General features: G+C 39.6%; 1 protein-coding gene across 4 annotated transcripts in view; it reads right to left on the reverse strand.

The window, feature by feature from the left end:
• SGMS1 (sphingomyelin synthase 1) overlaps window positions 1-20,035 on the reverse strand; it is a 250,458-nt gene that overhangs the window by 97,673 nt on the left and 132,750 nt on the right. For 2 of the 4 annotated variants that reach the window (XM_081104567.1, XM_081104569.1), the window contains exons 4-6: window positions 14,731-14,770; window positions 11,868-11,928; window positions 8,687-8,827 (exon numbers count right to left, since the gene is read on the reverse strand). The gene's annotated coding sequence lies outside the window, so the exon portion shown is untranslated. The remainder of the gene's footprint in view (window positions 1-8,686; window positions 8,828-11,867; window positions 11,929-14,730; window positions 14,771-20,035) is intronic. The other 2 variants (XM_081104565.1, XM_081104566.1) reach the window with 1 other exon arrangement.

Consider the following 20,035-nt stretch of genomic DNA (forward strand, 5'->3'; position numbering starts at 1 on the left):
AGCATCCGCAGACAGAAGCAAAACAGTCGCAATGCTGAGGGTGCTAATTTCAGTTTCTAACTACATTTTTACTTACCTGGAACATGATATATTTTAGGTTGGCCTAATTTCTCTCCGGTCTTAGACTATGAGAACTGCACTAACTTATCTAGCCAATTTTAGTAACCAAAATGCATGAGGGGCAGATAATAAACTTCAAAAGTGAGATCTCCTTTCTTAAAGGTCATTTATATGGGTCAGAAATTGGCAGCCAGGCATTAGGAATGCTGAAGTGGTTACTTGAAAATTATTTCCAGTGCTTACACTGGCAGTTTTAAATAAATATGCTAAGTATGTTAAACTTTAATTCATGTGATTATTGAACATCAACCTGTGCCTAAATTAGAGAGAGTACCAATTTTCCTATCTTAGAGTGTTCCCTAATATCTTATATTTATTTTCACAAATACTAAGTATTGGCTTGTGTTTAAATAATGCTTGATTCGTCAGTAATAATAATTTCACCCATTAGACATGACTTGAAGATATTTTTAAACTCCAAATGAAAATAACGTAAGAGATTGCCTTTGCCCGGCCAGCATGGTTCAGTGGTTGAGCACAGACCTATAAACTGGAAAGTCATGGTTCAATTTCCAGTCAGGGCACATGCCTGGGTTGTGGGCTCAATCCCCAGGGTGGGGTTTGCAGGAGGCAGCTGATCTATAATTCTCATCATTGATGTTTCTATCTCTTTATCCCTCTCCCTTCCTCTCTCTCTTAAAAAAAAATCAATAAGAACATATTTTTAAAAGGAGAAAGATTGTCTTCATGATGACAGAGTTGACCTCCATGCAGTATCAATTATAAACTGTGAACAAATATAAAAATCAACTTTGAAGGCACTAGAAAACAACCAAAAGCAGGCAGAAAGTAGACGATCCACAGCCCTTAAATGAAGGAACCACAGTGGATGGCAATTTACATCAATGCAGCTTATCCATGGGCACGACCAAGTCTGTGCCATGACAGATGGAATTCAAGCAGCAAGCTACAGTCTTATTGGTCAGAAAAGGGTTCTGCCACGGTAGCTGCAAAATGAGTCATAAAATCCCCCAAATGAGGAAGTGATAGAGGGTGAATTCCCAAATTTGCAAATAAATTCTACACTTGTTGGCTACACTCAAAACTATAAAACCCAAGGACACGTGTGTTGGGTGTGTGTTGGGGGGGAAAGGGGGCAGCACAGGACAACAGGTGAAAGTTTTTAGAAAGCTGCTATATTCCAACAGCTGCCCATCTCAGAGGAGTTTAATCAAGACATGCCAGGTTTCGGGGGCCTGGTAAAGGCCTCAGACTTTCCTTTGAAACCATGGCTTAAGAAATAAAGACCACTTATCTTGACTAGAGAATAATAGTATTTCCTGGGAAATAATAGACAAAAGGGAAACGGCAAAGCATAAAAATGAGCCTACAAAATATCCAGGCTGATGTGCCATTATTTCATCTGTTTGCCTGAAGAAAACACAACTCTCCTCTCGGGGAACATAACAGAACCCCAAATCTTTGCAATGTGGCATCCACAATGTCAGCACACAATTAACAATTCAGAGATATGTAAGGCACGTGGAAAATATAACACCATGGTCAAAGACAAAGCAATCCACAGAAACATCTACAAATAACCCAAAAAATGGAATTAGAAGACTTTAAAATATAAATGCTAAATATATTAAAGAATCCACACAGAAAGCTAGATATAATGGGTAAAGAAACAAAATTTCAGGAGAAATATAGAAACAAAATAAAAAACCAAATGGAAATTCTAAAACTGAAAACTACAACATAAAATCTTTTTAAAGGACAGATTAGATTAATAACAGATTGGACATAATAGTGAAAAAGAATGGGTGAACTTCAAGGTATGTCAATATAAAGAATCCAGGCTGAAGCACAGAGAGAAAAAGAATGTTTTTAAAAAGAGCTTCAATGACCTCTTGGGGAGTATCCAGTGTTCTAATTTACATGCTGAAAAAGAGTACAGAGAATGGGGCAGAAAAACATATGTAAAGAAACACAGCCTAGACATTTCCAAAGCTGAACAAAAATAGTAATATATCAAAGGAGGGAACTCAGTTAACCACAAGAAAACTTCACCTAACCATGACAACCAAAGATAATAACAAAAATAATCTTAGAAGTAGCTAGGGAACAAAAGGTATATTACACTGTAAGAACAAAAAGAAGAATGATGGCAGACATCTCGTCAAAAACAGATGGCCAGGAGAAAATAAACATCTTTAAAGAGCTGAATAGATGGGAAAAATGTTAACCCAGAATTCTCTATATAGAAAAATACATCCTATCTAATAAAAGAGAAACATGGTAATTAGTGTACATCCACTACCCTTCCCATTGGCTAATCAGTAAGATATGCAAATTAACTGCCAGCCAAGATGGCGGTCGGCAGACAGGCAGCTGGAAGCTAACATGAGGCTTGCTTGCTTCAGTGACGGAGGACTCCAACCTTCCCTGCCTGCCTTGCCGGCCTCTGAGCTTGCAGTTTTAGAAACATTGTTACAAATATAGAAGCTAAACAAAACCCCAGAAACCTGCTTTCAGCCCACAGGGATCTCAGAGCTGGAGTTGATACAGTGTTTCGATTATAGAAACCAAACAAACCAGATACCTGCTTTCAGCAGCGGAAGCCTCAGAGCTGGAGCCAGAGCTAAAGCTGGCCCAGAATAAAAAAAAAAAAAAAAGAAAGAAAACAAGGAGTGGTTGGGAGCTTCAGTCACCCGCCAGCCTGAAAACAGCCCTCAGCCCCTCACCCAGACTGGCCAGGCACCCCAGTGGGGACCCCCACCCTGAAGGGTGTGTGACCAGCTGCAAACAGCCATCATCCCCTCACCCAGGCTGGCCAGGCACCCCAGTGGGGACCCCCCCCCCTGATCCAGGACACCCTTCAGGGCAAACCAGCCAGCCCCACCCATGCACCAGGCCTCTATCCTATATAGTAAAAGGGTAATATGCCTCCCAGCACTGCGATCAGCGGAGCCGAGAGGCCTCCCGGCACCGGGATCAGTGTGACAGGGGCAGAGCCAAAACCCTCTGATCGCCCTGCGGCTCTGTGTGTGACAAGGGGCGGGGCCACAACCTCCCTATCCGCCCTGCTCTGTTCGTGACAGGGGAAGGCGCCCCAACCTACTGATCAGCCCTGCTCTGTGCCTGATATGGGGGAGTTCCCCAACCCCCCTGATGGGCCCTGCTCTGTGTGTGACAGGGGGGAGCTCCCCAAACCCCTGATCGACCCTGCTCTGTGCGTGACAGGGTACGGAGCCCCAACCCCGATTGGCCCTGCTCTGTGCGTGACAGGGGGTGGCGCCGCAACCTCCCCATCGACCCTGCCTTGAGTGTGACAAGGGGCGGTGCCCCAACCCCCCAATCAGCCCTACCCTGAGCGTGACTGAGGGTGGCATCGCAACCTCCCAATCCGCCCTGCTCTGTGCATGACAGGGGGCGGCGCCCCAACTCCCCAATCGGCCCTGCTCTGAGCCCGACCAGGGGCTGCACCTAGGGATTGGGCCTGCCCTCTGCCACCCAGGAACGGGCCTAAGCCAGCAGGGCGTTATCTCCCGAGGGGTCCCAGACTGTGAGAGGGCACAGGCCGGGCTGAGGGACCCCCCCCCCTCCCCCAGTGCACAAATTTTTGTGCACCGGGCCTCTAGTATTTCAATAATAAAGGGAAAATAAGGAATCTTCATACAAATGAAAATGGAATCTGTTACCAATAGACCTACACTGCAATGAATGCTAAAGAAAGCTCTGTAAGCTGGAAAGAAGTAATACCAGATGGAAGTTTTAATCTACAGAAAAGAATGAAGAATGTTGGAAATAGTAAATGTGCAGGTAAACATGAAAGATTTCTCTTAATTTCTTTAAGATACAGTTACTAGATCTACTTTATCAAGTATTCTATACATATACACACATACTTTATATATGCTACATTAAAAGTATAATACTGTATTGTAGAGTTTGTAACATACAGATATAAAATACATGAAGACAACAGTGCAATGGTTGGGGGGAGTGTCAGTTGTAACCATATTGTAGGTTTCATATTTTTATATGATGAAATAAAATATTAATTCAAAAAAACCTTTCTATTAAGCATGAAAATTGAATTTTGCAGAGAAACTACAAAAACAATAATGCAAAGTGGTTAAGAGGTATAATTGAAAACTTGACACAGAAATTAAAATGTGATACTGAAATATATTCAATTAAACGAAGAGAAGGGAGAAAAGAAGATAAAAGATTCAAAAGTGCTTCAAGGATGGGACATTTAGGAAACAATAAAACGGTAAAACTAACCATATCAATAATTATAGTAAACAGACTAAACATTGACCATATCAATAATTACAGTAAACAGACTAAACATTGCAATTAAAAGGCAGAGACTCAGAATACATAAAAAAGCAGTACCCAACCACATACTACCTACAACAGATGCATTTTAAATACAAAGACACAGATAGATAAACAGATGGAACAGAATACATCAACATGAACTCAATACAAAAACCAGACAAACATAGAAGCATCAAACAGACTGCCCAACCTATGAGGGAAGATGGGGGTGAGGGGGTAAGAGATCAACCAAAGGACTTGTATGCATGCATATGAGCATAACCAATGGACACAGACAATAGGGGAGTGAGGGCATGTGCTGGGGAGTGGGGGCGGCCGGGGAGAGGTCACTGGGGGGAAAAGGAGACTTATGTAATACTTTAAACAACAAAGAATGTAAAAAAAAAACAAAACAACAGACAAGGACAATAGAAAAACACTACAGACCTATATCACTTAGAACACATCTATGCAAAAATCCTCAACAAAATGCAGTACTGGTGTTAAGGGCACATGAATAGAACAATTAAGCAGAACAGAGACCAGAAATAGACATAAGCATATATGATCAACTGATGATTTTTTACCAAGGTGCCAAAATAATTCAGTGGGAATAAGGATAGTCTTTTTCAACAAATTGGGCAGGAACAAATAGATATCCATATGGAAAGAAGAATAAATCCTGATCTCACAGAGAACTAACCATAAAAACTAAAACTATAAAGCAGGAAAATTATAGAATGTCTTTGTGACCATGAAGTAGGCAAAGCATATGAATAAGAGGAAAAAAACTAATAAATCAGACTTCATCAAAATAAAAACTTCTGCCTTTTAAAGATACAGTTAAGAAAATAAAAAGGTAACCACCAACTGCAAAATATTCATAACACATATATCTGACAAAGGACTTCTTTCTAGAATACATAAAGAACTATGTACTATAGTTCAAGAATTAAAAAGCATAAAAAGTCAAGAATAAAAAAGTCACACAGCCCAATTTTTAAAACAGCAAAAGACTTAGCTAGATACTTTATAAGAAAAGCCAATAAGTACATACATGAAAAAAATGTCCAACATCCTTATCATCAAGGAAATCACAGGCAGCCACAAGACACCACATTACACCCACTAGAATGCTGATAGTGAAAAGACTGACAATAGCAATTGTTGTCAAATGGTTGGAGCATATTGGAGCAAGGCATACATTGCTGATGAGCATGTTTAATTATATAACCCCTTTAGTGATATACTTCTAAGTGTACCTCCTATATAATAAAAGCCTAATATGCAACTTGTCCCCTTGACTGGGAGTTTGACCAGGGGGCAGGGCCGGCAAGCCAACCACCTGCGGCCCCTCCCCCCAGCTGGTCCCACTAGGGACCCTACCTGTGCACGAATTCCATGCACTGGGCCTCTAGTCTAAAATAAATGAAAACATATTCCACAGAGAGACTTGTACAATAATGTTCACAGAAGTTATATTCATAATAGACAAAAATTATAACCCACTCAAATGTCCATCAATAGGTAAATAGATGAATTCATACAATGGAATACTACTCAGCAACATAAACAATCTATTGATACATGTTAACCACAAGTATGAATCTAAAAACACTATTAAGTGAAGCAATATAAAGTAATTATCAAAAGACTGCCCTATATTAAAAACCCCTGAATAAAACAGAGAAAAAGACTTATCAAAATTAAGGAAGCTTTCTTCATTTTACTAAAGGATTTCTTTTTTAAAAATATTTTTTATTGTTGATAGTATTACAGATATCTCCCATCCCCCCCTCTTTGCCCCCTCCTCCCAGCCCCTATCACTCCCACAGATCTTCACTATAAAGGATTTATTAAGGATCTTTTAAAATTAGTGAACTTTCTTTGTCAACCTAAATTTATTCAATTTATTAAAAATATCATAGGTATTAGTTTCAGAAATGCACTCACTGCATGAAAAATACAACTGTGATGATAAAAAGAAAATACTAGGGAAAGTCTGTTCTCAAATTCTGAGCCCAAAATAATAAAGAGTGAATGCTTTGAAATAAATAATTTAAAAACCTGAAAATTATAACATGGGTTACAAACTATTTTCCTTAGAAACTATTCCCACCAATGACAAGTCAAAGTAAACAGCACAATATTTTAAAAACAAACAGCCATTTTCAAGGCTAACTGTGCAGCTATGTTATGCTAACATAGTTTACAAAATTAAAATTTCCAAACACAGCTACTCAAAAAAAATCATAATAAATAAACCTCAAGCCCTTCAAATATTAATTTAAAATTTTTTCTAATCATAATATGGTCTTATGTAAGTGTGCAGCTGACAAACTGTGCCATTAATCCAGCCAGCATACTTACCATATTATGTTTCTGGTCCCTTCCATGCACTAAATACACTACAAATTTTCAAAATCTTCATCTACCAATCTATATTGACATTTATTCCACTTGCTTAGCATCATCAAATATGCTAAAAAACACTGTCCATTAGTTTAAGTCATGCCAGATATATTGCTGTTGCCAGGAAACTGTGTTCTAATATAGCAATGCAGACTGAGGGATGGGCAGGAAGGGCTCTGTGGGGTAAATCAGTAGCCCAGATAGGACAGCAGGTCCTCCTCTGCAAAACTAACCTAACATGGGATTCTCAGGAAACAACAGAAAAAAGTTGACAACAGTATGTGATTCACTTAAGTTACTGAGTGGCACAGGTACGTGTTACATACTTCTTCTTGAGTCTGATTTCTTTTTGCATCACTGGCATACTCCACTTATTGCAACTCTTTTCACTATATCCCACTAATTCAGAATCAAATGAAATAACACTGAATTAAAGGACCAAAGTACATCAGAATCTCTCAGGACATCATCATATGGACCCATAGCAGATAGCACATAATAAAAAATATAACAAATAACCTCCTCATAATGAGGGAGTTATTCAGAAATCAAATCTTAGTTAGAAGGGTAAAATTATATGACTTAGTCATATTAGGCAAGTAATTAATTAACCAAGTCATTGAAGAAAAGTCAAATCAATTTAGTTTTTGTGTGTGAATTTTTGTGTTTATTTTGAAATCATTTCGGACTTTAAAATGTTGCCAAAATAGTAAAGAGATGTGTGTGTACATATATGTATACACACATAGAAATATGTTTTAAAAAAGGGCATATTTTAATAAGGTCTCATACCAATAATATACTCTCAGTATAATTATGAAACAGTAACTGTTTCATAAAAAAAGAGCCAGTGCATCAAAAGCCAGACATCCACTGAAGGTCACAGCATATGAAATAATGGGTGACCATGACCTTGATGATATAAGTTATTGAGGAGATAAAAATTAAAGGCTAGCCCTGACCAGGTGGCACAGTTCATTGAACATCATCCGTACACTGAAAGGTTGTACACGAACAGGTTGCAGGTTTGATCCACGGTAAGGGTGCATACAGGAGGCAACTGATTTATGTTTCTCTCTCACTCTCATTCTTCCTCTCTCTCTAAAAAATCAATAGAAATATATCCTCAGTTGAGGATTTAAAAAAAAAAAAATTAAAGGCTATAAAGCAAGAAAATGAAGTAACCATGTAACCAGTGGTTCTCAACCTTGGCTGCACATTAGAATCACCGGGGAATCTTTTTAAAATCCTGATTTCTGGGCCTCATCCTCCGGAAATTCTGTTTCTTTGTTACTAATGTTGTGGCCCCACCCCAAAACAAAGAAACAGAATTTCCGGGTGATGAGGCCCAGAAATCAGGATTTTAACTGACACGTGGGGGAGTGGGGTGAAGGGGTCAAGGAGACAAACAGGTCAAAGCTTATGACTAATAGGAAATCAGTCAAGCCAATACAGCAAGCACCTAACCAGATACGCCTTGACATCCACCAAGGTAAGAGTAAAGCCAATAAATAACAGCTGATTTCAGAATAACAGCTGGCACGCATTCGCTGAGCTTGATACGGACTACCCATTCCCAGAAAAGAAGGCAGTGAGGTCCTGGCCAGAAACCTGTTATCACTTCATCTGCTCAGAGTCCAGTGTTGCCTGTATCACCTTTATTGTCTTTCAGGCATAGGAAGGACTCGAAACGGGCTGAGTCAGAGCTGCTCAAGTAAGCGTTAAGAGTCACATCTCACTGCACAGTCAAGTTGAGAGAACAATAGCCACTAGTGTGTTTGAGACCACAAGGTGGGGTAATGCCCAGAGAAAGGTTGGACTTGACTTAGTACAGCAGAGTGGGTCACACTACATTCAATCCAAGCTCTAAGTTATTACATACCTCCAACAGCTACTGTTCTGCATTTATCGATAGTTTCCTTTAAAATTATTCTCATGTACGCTTCCTGAGGCAGGGTCTTGTCTATTTCATAAGCTTCCCAACCAGACACTTTTGCGCCTTCCAAAGAACTCAATGGTGTACCTAGAAGAAAAGAGCAATTTAAGCTTAACCACTTCAAAAATGGAATCATAAAATTCTAAAGCTGAAAGAGACCTTATAAATCCAGTAGATCTCACAATACATTAAAGTATTAGATTGGAAACAAAAAATTCTCAATTGACCTTCCCCACCTCCCACCCCCATGTGTCTTCCTTCCTCCCTCCCTCCCTTCCTTCCTTCCTTCCTTCCTTCCTTCCTTCCTTCCTTCCTTCCTTCCTTTTTTCCTTCCTCCCTCCCTCCTTTCCTCCCTCCCTCCCTCCCGATTTTTTGTTGTTCTAAAATATACATAACATAAATCTTACCCCACCTTTTCCTAATTAAAAACTAAAGTCCATAACCCTCTATCACAGAGGTGCTTGTTTTATATATTTACCTACTAATTGTTAACAAGTAACTGATTTTCACAAATTAAGTATAGCATCTTCAATATGAAAACCAAGGGTAACTATTAAGATACCTTCTTTACAAGTTGACAAAAAAGATGGTCATTTCTCTAAGACCCAAATAGTATCCTCATTAATGATACCTTTTATAGTTACATGTTGCATAACCAGGAAGCTAGAGATAATATTTTGCATGTGGCAAAGAATAAAGAGGTAATTGTTCATTTAGTCCCTCATTTATAGTTACTTGTACTTACATGTGAAAGAATGTGGAATCCAATAGTAGCTAGCAAGGTAGCATTTTATTTTTTATCATGTTTAATTTAGACAGTAACATTCTAATTTTTACTCTAAAATAATCTATTAGAGGTGAGTTCTTGATCCTGTTCAGTATCATATAAGCCATGCATCACCGAGTACCTAACAAATGCTAAGCCTATTCTACTACCACTCCAATTCAGGAGGATCTTGAACTCTTTGAAGATGGCGGCTAATTTGCACACTGTAGGTAGGGCGGGACAGCGCAGCTGCCAGCGCAAGCCACCATCCTGGGCAGGAGGCGGGACCCTGAAGCCCCAGAAGCCGGTGATGGGGGGGAGATGGGGATCCCCTGCCCAGGCCTGACACCTCTGGCAGAGGCATCAAGCCTGGGCAAGGGGCTGATCTGGGGATGGGATGATGGAGGTCAACACCTCTGGCTGAGGTGTCACGCCTGGGCGGGGGGCAGAGCCAGTAATCGGAGGGGTCTAGGGGTCCCCTGCCCAGGCCTGGCGCCTGGGCAAGAGGCATCAGGACTGGGCGGGGGGCAGAGCCGGTGATGAGGGGGAAATGGGAATCCCCTGCTCAGGCCCGGACAAGGGGCCGATTTGGCAATTGGAGGGTGATGGGGGTCAATACCTCTGTCAGAGGCGTCCGGCCTGGGCAAGGGTGGAGCCAGTGATCAGAGGGAGATGGGGGGTCCCCTGCCCAGGCCTGACGCCTGGGCCAGAGGCGTCAGGCCTGGGCTGGGGGGGGGTCAAGCCAGTGATTGGTGTGAACTACAGAGGAAACACCTTTTCTGACCGCTCATTGGCTAAGCTCCCTGTATGCCACTGGTTATATTCTTAGTAACTTGGGTAATAAGAATCCAAAAAGGTGATTTAGGGTTTTTCACCACACTCCTGGCAAAAAAAAAAACACGAAGGTCCCCTGCTGGAGGGCTAAGAAATGTCATATCCTGCCCTAGCTGGTTTGGCTCAGTGGATAATGCCTTGGCCTGCCGATGGCAGGGTCTGAGTTCAATTCTGACCAAGGGCATGTACCTAGGTTGCAGGCTCCTCCCTGGCCGGGGCCCAGGTCAGGGCTCATGCAGGAGGCAACCAATCTAAGTGTTCCTCTCATTTTGATGTTTCTCTCTGTCTTTCCCTTTCTCTTCCACATTCTCTAAAAATCAATGGAAACATATCCTCAGGTGAGGATAAAAAAATAATAAAGAAATTATTATTATAAGAAAGACACATCTTGAAAATGCCTAAAGAGAGTTGTCATTTTTCATGGTGAAGGGACTGGAGTCCATGTTGATGAAAAAACCCTGCTGGCTGCAGTGACTGGCAGTGGCTGCAGCAGCAGGGTGATGGGGCTGGTGCCTTCCCCTGATCAGCCCGGTCACCTCCCACAAAGGGAGGTCAGACTGCGGCTTAGGCCCTATCCCCAAGGGGAGCAGGGACCGGGCCTAAGCCGTCACTAGGACATCCCCTGAGGGCTCCCAGTATGTGAGAAGGGGCAGGCTGGGCTGAGGGACACCCCCCCACCCCGTGCATGAATTTCGTGCACTGGGTCCCTAGTATATAATAAGGGTTAATGTCCAGAATATATAAAGAATTCCTACAACTCAACACCAAAAACAAGGAATCCAATTGAAAAATGGGCAAAGAGCCCTGACTAGTTTGGCTCAGTGGCTAGAGCGTCGGCCTATGGACTGAAGAGTCCCAGGTTCAATTCCGGTCAAGGGCATGTACCTTGGTTGCGGACACATCCCCAGTAGGGGGTGTGCAGGTGGCAGCTGATCGGTGTTTCTCTCTCATTGATGTTTCTAACTGTCTATCCCTCTCCCTTCCTCTCTGTAAAAAAATCAATAAAATATATTTTTTTAAAAAAATGGGCAAAGAATTTGAATAGGTATTTCTCCAAAGAAGATATACAGATGGTCAAGAAGTATATGAAAGGATGCTAAACATCACTAATCAACAGGGAAATGAAAATCAAAACCAAATAATGTGTCACCTCACACCTATGAGGATGGCCACTATAAAAACAAGACAAAACAAAACAAAAAAAACACACACAAAAAAAAAACAGAGAAAATAACAAGTGTTGGCGAGGATGTGAAGAAAAGGAAACCCTTGTGTACAATTGGTGGAAATTCAGCTACTGTGGAAAACAATCTGGAGGTTCTTCAAAAAGAAAAAAAGAACTACCCTAAGATCTAGCAATTCCACTTCTGGATGTATACACCCAAAATTGGAAGCAAGGTCTCAAAGAGGTATTTGCACACCCATGTTCAGTGCAGCTTTATTCAAAATAGCCAGGAGGTAGAAGCAACTTATGCTAAGTAAAATAAGCTAGTCACAAAAGGACAAATACTCTAAGATCCCACTTACATAAGGTGTCTGAAGTAGTCTAACTCTTAGAAATAGCAAGTCGAATGGTGGTTGACAGAATCTGGGGGCAGGAGGGAAAGAAGAGTTGTTCAGTGAGTGTAGAGTTTCAGTTTTGCAAGATGAAAAAGTTCTAACGATCTGTTGCACACAATTTGAATGTAGTTAACACTACTGTGCTATATACACTTAAAAATGGTTAAGATGGTCTATTTTATATTGTGTGTATGTTTTACCACAATAAAAAAAATAGGGAGATTATCCTGGATTGTCTAGGTGGGTCCAATGTAATCATAGAGTCCTTAAAAGTGAAAGGAGACAGAAGATGAGGTCAGAGTAATGCAATATGAGATGCAGTTGACCTGCCATTGTTCCTCTAAAAGGGAGGAAGGGGACTGAGAGGCAAAGAGTGCAGCCAGCCTCTAGGCACTGGACAAATCAAGGGGAGGATCTCTCCTCTAGCCCCTCTAGAAAGGAATGTAGCCCTGCTGACACCCTGGTTTTAGACCACTGAGACCCGTGTCAGACTTTTGACCTATAGAACAGCAAGATAATAAATTTGTATTGTTTTAAACAATAAAAAGGGGGGGGGGGCAGTTAGAACTCAATCTTCTCCCCACCCTGTAGAGCCAGACAAGCCATCCCTACTCCCATAACAGGAGGCAGTTTACTCTCTGGAGAAAATGATACAGCAATACTTCAGATTCAGAGATGTCAGATAAGGCTGAAAGGGAGTCATTAAGATCTCAGCATTTGCAGGCTCGGATGATAAGACTTCTGGCTCCTCTCCCTCTTCTGCTCCCCCCCTACCCCAACCCCACCCCCCCACCCCCGCCCTGCCACCACCACCAAATCCCCATAGGCAGGCTTTTAGCCTTTTGGAGAAACTGAAAGATCTAAGGAAAAAAGACCTGCAGATTCTGAGGTCTAGGAGTCACCAATTCAAATGGCCAGGTCCCTGCACAAAAACCTTCCAGTGAAGCCCACTAGGTAACAAATTTCTAACAAAACTAAAGCTTCGCCATTCATTTGAGAAATCTCCTACCATTAAAATCAGGGACCAAAACAAGCTGATAGGAAGAGGAAACCCAAAGGAAAAAGTGTGAAGAGCACAAGAAGACAGCAAAATAATTCAATTCAGATTCTCAAAGCAAACGAGAAAATATTGCACCCATGAAATAAAAACAGTCCTATTTTATTTTTTACTTCCATTTTAGTCATTTATGCAAAATATTGCCCAGGGAAGCTAACATGGTTGGTAAAGAAAATGGTGTATAAATCTAGGAGCATTCTATTGGCCATGTAAAGCAAATAATTTGAATCTGTTCCAAAAAGATGTGGCCACAATTGTGCTTATAGCAATAATACTCTAAGAACAGTCCTGTGTTTTTTTTTAAAAAAAATGTATTCAGAGACAAATTTTAAAAATTAATTTGAAATTACAGATATCCTAGCAGAAATTAAAAGTCCAAGAAATACTAAGAAAACCTCTCACAAACTAGAACAAAAATGCAAAGAGATGGCCCTTGCCAGTTTAGCTCAGTGGATAGAGCATCAGCCTGAGGAACAAAGGGTCCTGGGGTTTGATTCCTGTCAAGGGTATGTACTTGGTAGCAGGCTCCTCCCTGGCCTGGGCCCTGGGTGCAAGAGGCAACCAATCAATGTGTTTCTTTCACATCAATATTTATCTCACATTGATGCCTCTCTGCCTTTCCTCTCTCTTCCACTCTCCCTAAACATCAATGGAAAAATATCCTCCGGTGAGGATTAACAATACACTTACACAAAAAATGCAGAGATGAAAAACAGCTAAGAAAAAGATATTAAAAAAATTAAAGAGTTAAACCAGTAGGTCCAAATATACAACAGACTGACTTGCAGAAAAGAGTGAATAAGATGAAAATTATTTTTAAATATTACAAGAAAATTTCCCAAATTGAAGAACATGAGTTTCTGAATTGAAAGGATTGCTGCAAGCATCAAAAAACCATACATGGGGATAAAGAAAAAAGAGTCAAAAATTTTCCAGAAAAATGAAACAGCTAATACACAACGAACTGTGAAGCAGAATGGCCTGAGTCGGTTCAACATAAGTATCACAAAGTTCGGTCATGAACAAAATATAGTCATAATAAAGTAAACATTAAATATGTATTTAACCACAGACTGTATCATGACTGCACCCAGAGAATGGGAGACAGTAAGAGTAGGCGTGTACTGAAAGGAAAGGGTTGTATATGAGAGGTAAGTCCTCAGCAGAGAATCAATATATCAGTCTAAAATTTAAACAGAAATCAATAAATGGCACTTAAAGCCTACACTGTATTGTTTAGAAATAGGTAAGCGAACACCAGAAAATATAACTAAGAGTTGAAAAGTGCTATCTTTGGGCAAAGGAGTAATGGGAGTATAAAATGAACAGGGAATGGCTATAATAGTATTATTTTAATTTTAAACAGTGTGCATGCAATTACCTCAAAATAAAATAAGTGAATAAATGGAAGGAAGGAAGAAAAGAAGGAAGATTTAACAAAGCAAATCTACAAATTGTCACACAGTGGAGATCCTCAATGTTCATCTACATAGAAATAATAAAAACATCAAATATGTATATAAAGAGTTAGAAAAAATTATTCTGAGGTAGAAAAATGCATTAGTTTTAATACTGTTCTATATAGATGTGTGATTAAATACACATACAAAAGTAATTAATTAAATCATATAAATATGTTTGATTATTACATCTATATTCCCAAACCATTCCTTGTAAGTTGGCCACAAAAACTGTTCAGTTCTTTGCAATAGGAAACACGGGAAATATAAACCAAGCATCAAGAGTACATAAAGAAATTTAAAATCCATTTACCTGATGGGTGTTACTTTTCTTCATTAGCCTTCTTTCCAATCTAGGAGAAAATAAGTAAATTAAAGTTCTTTCTTCAAGTAATAAGAAAAAAAACCCCTAAAATCCAAGGCAGCTATTTTTCACTTCTTGTTCTCTATCCATTGCAAAAAGTAATCTTTCCCACTTCCCAGATAATTTCTGACTGCCATGGTATTCAGACTCAGGTTTACAAGGGAAACCAAAGCAGAAGCAAGCATGTGCCTATAACGCCAATAAAAAATTGCACAGCAAGTACATCTAATAGTATAACATGAGTTTTAAAAGCATGTACTTATGAATTATCTCTCATCCATTCAGGTAAATAACTGCTAATTGACAATATAGAGAAAGATAAAGAAGCAAGAAAGCACATTTTTCAAACTATAAGAATTAAAACTGTACGGTGAAAGGGATAGCAACATGTGTACATTTTCGTTTTTACCAGAACACAAGAACAAGTGGAACAACTAGAGTCCATATACCATACATACATGTATGACCCAAGAGCTTATAGACTTTAACCCACATCACCTTAAAGGCTTAGAAATGCTTCCTCATTTACTTTCATGAAAGACATCTTCAACTAAAAAAGAAATATGACCCTTTGAAAACATGTATGTGAATATTGAGTCATGTGCCATTTAACAACAGGGACATGTTCTGAGATATGCGTCACTTGCAAATGTCACAGGGTGCACTTAGAAAACCTAGGCCATATGGACTGTACTGTAATTGTGTGCACTGTACTTTTATAGGGCTGGCAACACAGTAGGAGTGTTTACACCAGCACCACCACAAACAGGAGTGATTGTGGTGTATCCCTGGCAGCTGGCTTGTCGTTTTGGAAAGCAAGTGTCAGATTTAAGCTTTAATGGCCTGGCCCAGGCCTCCACTTCAGAGAGGCATCCCTTCAAGGGAGGCTATCTCGGATCAACACATTGCAGCCACAGGCCACAGGATAAAAAACCAGGCCACCTCCTTTGTTTTAGAGATCCTGGATGATTTAGATAACTGACAATTTGAAATACTTGTTTCTTTCTCTTCCTGAGCTTTAACTCCTCCTGTTATGTTTTATTTATTTTTTAATATATTCATCTTTATTTTTATTCTTTTTTATTGCTTAAAGTATTACAAAGGGTATTACATATGTCTCCGTTTTCCCCCGCCCTTGACAATCCCCTGGCCTCCCCTACCCCCTAGTGTCTTATGTCCATTGGTTATGCTTATATGCATGCATATAAGTCCTTCGGTTGATCTCTTACCCCGCCCCCCCTTCTGCCCCCCAACCCTCCCGGCCTTCCCACTGCAGTTTGACAGTCTGTTTGAGGCAGCTCTGCCTCTGTATCTATTTTTGTTCATAAGTTTATAATGGTCTTTATTATCCTTGAATGAGTGAGATCATGTGGTATTTTTCCTTCATTGACTGGCTTATTTCACTTAGCATAATGCTCTCCAGTTCCATCCATGCTGTTGCAAATGGTAAGAGTTCCTTCTTTTTTACAGCAGCATAGTATTCCATCATGTAGATGCACCAGTTTTCTAATCCATTCATCTACTGATAGGCACTTAGGCTGTTTCCAGATCTTAGCTATGGTGAATTGTGCTGCTATGAACATAGGGGTGCATATATCCTTTCTGATTGGTGTTTCTGGTTTCTTGGGATATATTCCTAGAAGTGGGATCACAGGGTCAAATGGGAGTTCCATTTTCAGTTTTTTGAGGAAACTCGATACTGTCTTCCATAGTGGCTGCACTAGTCTGCATTCCCACCAGCAGTGCACGAGTGTTCCTTTTTCTCCACATCCTCTCCAGCACTTGTCGTTTGTTGATTTGTTGATGATAGCCAGTCTGACAGCTGTGAGATGTTACCTCATTGTTGTTTTGATTTGCATCTCTCGGATGATTAGTGACTTTGAGCATGTTTTCATATGTCTCTTGGCTTTCTGAATGTCCTCTTCTGAAAGGTGTCTATTTAGATCCTTTGCCCATTTTTTGATTGGATTGTTTATCTTCCTTTTGTTAAGTTGTATGAGTTCCCTATAAATTTTGGAGATTAGGCCCTTATCAGACATGACATTGGCAAATATGTTTTCCCATGCAGTGGGCTTTCTTGTTGTTTTGTTGATGGTTTCTTTTGCTGTGAGAAGCTTTTTATTTTGATGTAGTCCCATTTGTTCATTTTCTCTTTAGTTTCAAGTGCCCTAGGAGCTGTATCAGTGAAGAAATTGCTTCGGCATATGTCTGAGATTTTGTTGCCTTTGGATTCTTCTAGAAGTTTTATGGTTTCTCATCGTACATTTAAGTCCTTTATACATTTTGAGTTTATTTTTGTGTATGGTGTAAGTTGGTGGTCTAGTTTCATTTTCTTGCATGTATCTGTTCAATTTTCCCAACACCATTTATTAAAGAGACTATCTTGACTCCATTGTATGTTCTTGCCTCCTTTGTCAAATATTAATTGAGCATATTGGTTCGGGCCGATTTCTGGGCTCTCTATTCTATTCCATTGATCTATATGTCTGGTCTTGTGCCAGTCCCAGGCAGTTTTGAGAACAGTGGCTTTGTAATACAGCTTGATATCTGGTATTGAGATCCCACCTACTTTGTTCTTTCTTAGGATCGCTGCAGCTATTCGGGGTCGTTTTTTATTCCAGATGAATTTTTGGAGAGTTCGTTCTAGATCTGTGAAATATGCCGTTGGTATTTTAATGGGAAGTGTGTTGAATTTAGAGATTGCTTTGGGTAGTATGGACATTTTAATAATGTTGATTCTACCAATCCATGAACACAGTATGTTCTTCCATCTGTTTACGTCTTCCTCTATCTCTTTTTTCAACGTCCTGCAGTTTTCTGAGTAGAGGTCTTTTACCTCATTAGTTAAGTTTATTCCTAGGTAGCTTAATTTTTTGGGTGCGATGGTAAATGGAATTGTTTTTTTAGTCTCTCTTTCTGAAAGTTCACTATTGGTGTATAGAAATGCCTTAGATTTCTTAGGGTTAATTTTGTATCCTCCAAATTCATGTATTAAGTCTAGTAGTTTTTTGATGGAGTCTTTAGGGTTTTGTATGTATAATATCATGTCATCTGCAAATAAAGACAATTTACTTCTTCTTTTCCAATTTGGATGCCTTTTATTTCTTCTTCTTGTCTAAATGCAATGGCTAATACTTCCAGTACTATGTTGAACAGAAGTGGTGAGAATGGGCATCCCTGTCTTGTTCCTGTTCTTAGGGGAAATGGTGTTAGTTTTTGTCCATTGAGTATGATGTTGGCTGTGGGCTTGTCATATATGGCTTTTATTATGTTGAGGTATGATCCTTCTATTCCCACCTTTTGGAGAGTTTTTATCAAAAATGGGTGTTGGATTTTGTCAAACGCTTTTTCTGCATCAATTGATATGACTATGTGGTTTTTTTCTTTCAATTTGTTTATGTGATGTATCACAATCATTGATTTTCAGATACTGTACCATCCTTGCATCCTTGGGATAAATCCTACTTGGTCATGGTGTATGATCTTTCTGATGTACTGCTGGATCCGATTTGCTAAGATTTTGTTGAGGATTTTGGCATCTATGTTCATGAGGGATATTGGCCTGTAATTCTCTTTCTTTGTGTTGTCTTTACCTGGTTTTGGTATTAGGGTGATCGTGGCTTCATAGAATGAGCTTGGAAGTGTTCCTTCCTCTTGAATTTTTTGTAGTAGTCTGAGGAGGATAGGTTTCAGTTCTTCCTTGAATGTTTGGTAAAATTCCCCTGTGAAGCCGTCTGGTCCTGGGCTTTTGTTTGATGGAAGCTTTTTGATGACTGCTTCAATTTCTTCCATAGTTATTGGCCTATTGAGATTTTTAGATTCTTCCTGATTGAGTTTTGGAATGTTGTACTTTTCTAGGAATTTGTCCATTTCCTCCAGGTTGTCTAGTTTGTTGGAGTAGAGTTGTCCATAGTATTTTTTAACAATCATTTGTATTTCTGTGGGGTCTGTTGTTATTTTGCCTCTATCATTTCTGATTTTGTTTATTTGGATCCTCTCTCTTTGCTTCTTGGTGAGCCTGGCTAGAGGTTTGTCAATCTTGTTTATCCTTTCAAAGAACCAGCTCTTGGTTTCATTGATTTTCTGTATTGTTTTTTTGCTCTCTATGTCATTTATTTCTGCTCTAATCTTTATTATCTCCTTCCTTCTGCTCACTCTGGGGTTTTCCTGTTGCTCTCTTTCTAATTCTTTGAGATGTAGAGTTATATGACTTACTACCATTTTTTCTTGTTTGTTGAGATAGGCCTGTAGAGCTATAAACTTCCCTCTCAGGACTGCTTTCATTGTGTCCCATAGGTTTTGGATTGTTGTATTTTCATTGTCATTAGTTTCCAGGATGTTTTTAATTTCTTCTTTGATCTCATTGGTAACCCAATCAATATTTAATAACATGCTATTCAGCCTCCAAGTGTTTGAGTATTTTGGGTTGTTTTTATTGTAGTTTATTTCTAATATGATGCCTTCGTGGTCTGAGAAGATGCTTGGTATGATTTCAATCTTCTTGAATTTGAGGAGACTTTGTTTGTGACCCAATATGTGCTCTAAATTTGAATGTGTCCTATGAGCACTTGAGTAGAACGTATATTCCGTGGCTTTGGGGTGAAGCGTTCTGAAGATGTCAATTAAGTCCATCTGATCTAGTGAGTCATTTAGGATTGCTGTTTCTTTGCTGATTGTTTGTCTAGAGAATTTATCCAGTGATGTCAGTGGTGTATTAAAGTCCCCTACTATGATTGTATTGTTGTCGGTCTCTCCTTTGATATCTCCCAGGAGTTTTTTTTTATGTATTTGGGTGCTCCTGCATTGGGTGCATATATGTTTATCAGGGTTATATCTTCTTGTTGTATTGATCCCTTTAGTATTATGAAGTGGCCTTCCTTATCTCTTGTTATGCCCTTCACTTTGAGGTCTATTTTGTCCGATATAAGTACTGCTACCCCAGCTTTCTTTTCATTTCCATTTGCCTGAAAGATATTTTTCCATCCCTTCACTTTCAGTCTGTGTGAATCCCTTCTTCTGAGGTGGGTCTCTTGTAGACAGCAAATGTATGGGTCATGTTTTTTTATCCATTCAGCCACTCAATGTCTTTTGGTTGGAGCATTTAGTCCGTTTACCTTTAAAGTTATTATTGAAAGGTACTTGTTTGTAGCCATTTCTTTTTTTGTGTGGCTGTTTTCTTTTTGAGCTTTTTATTTCTTCTTTTTACACCAGTCCCTTTAGCATTTCTTGCATTGCTGGCTTGGTGGTGATAAAC

Source organism: Myotis nattereri, assembly GCF_964212035.1.
Source record: "Myotis nattereri genome assembly, chromosome: 13".
Taxonomy (NCBI): domain Eukaryota; kingdom Metazoa; phylum Chordata; class Mammalia; order Chiroptera; family Vespertilionidae; genus Myotis; species Myotis nattereri.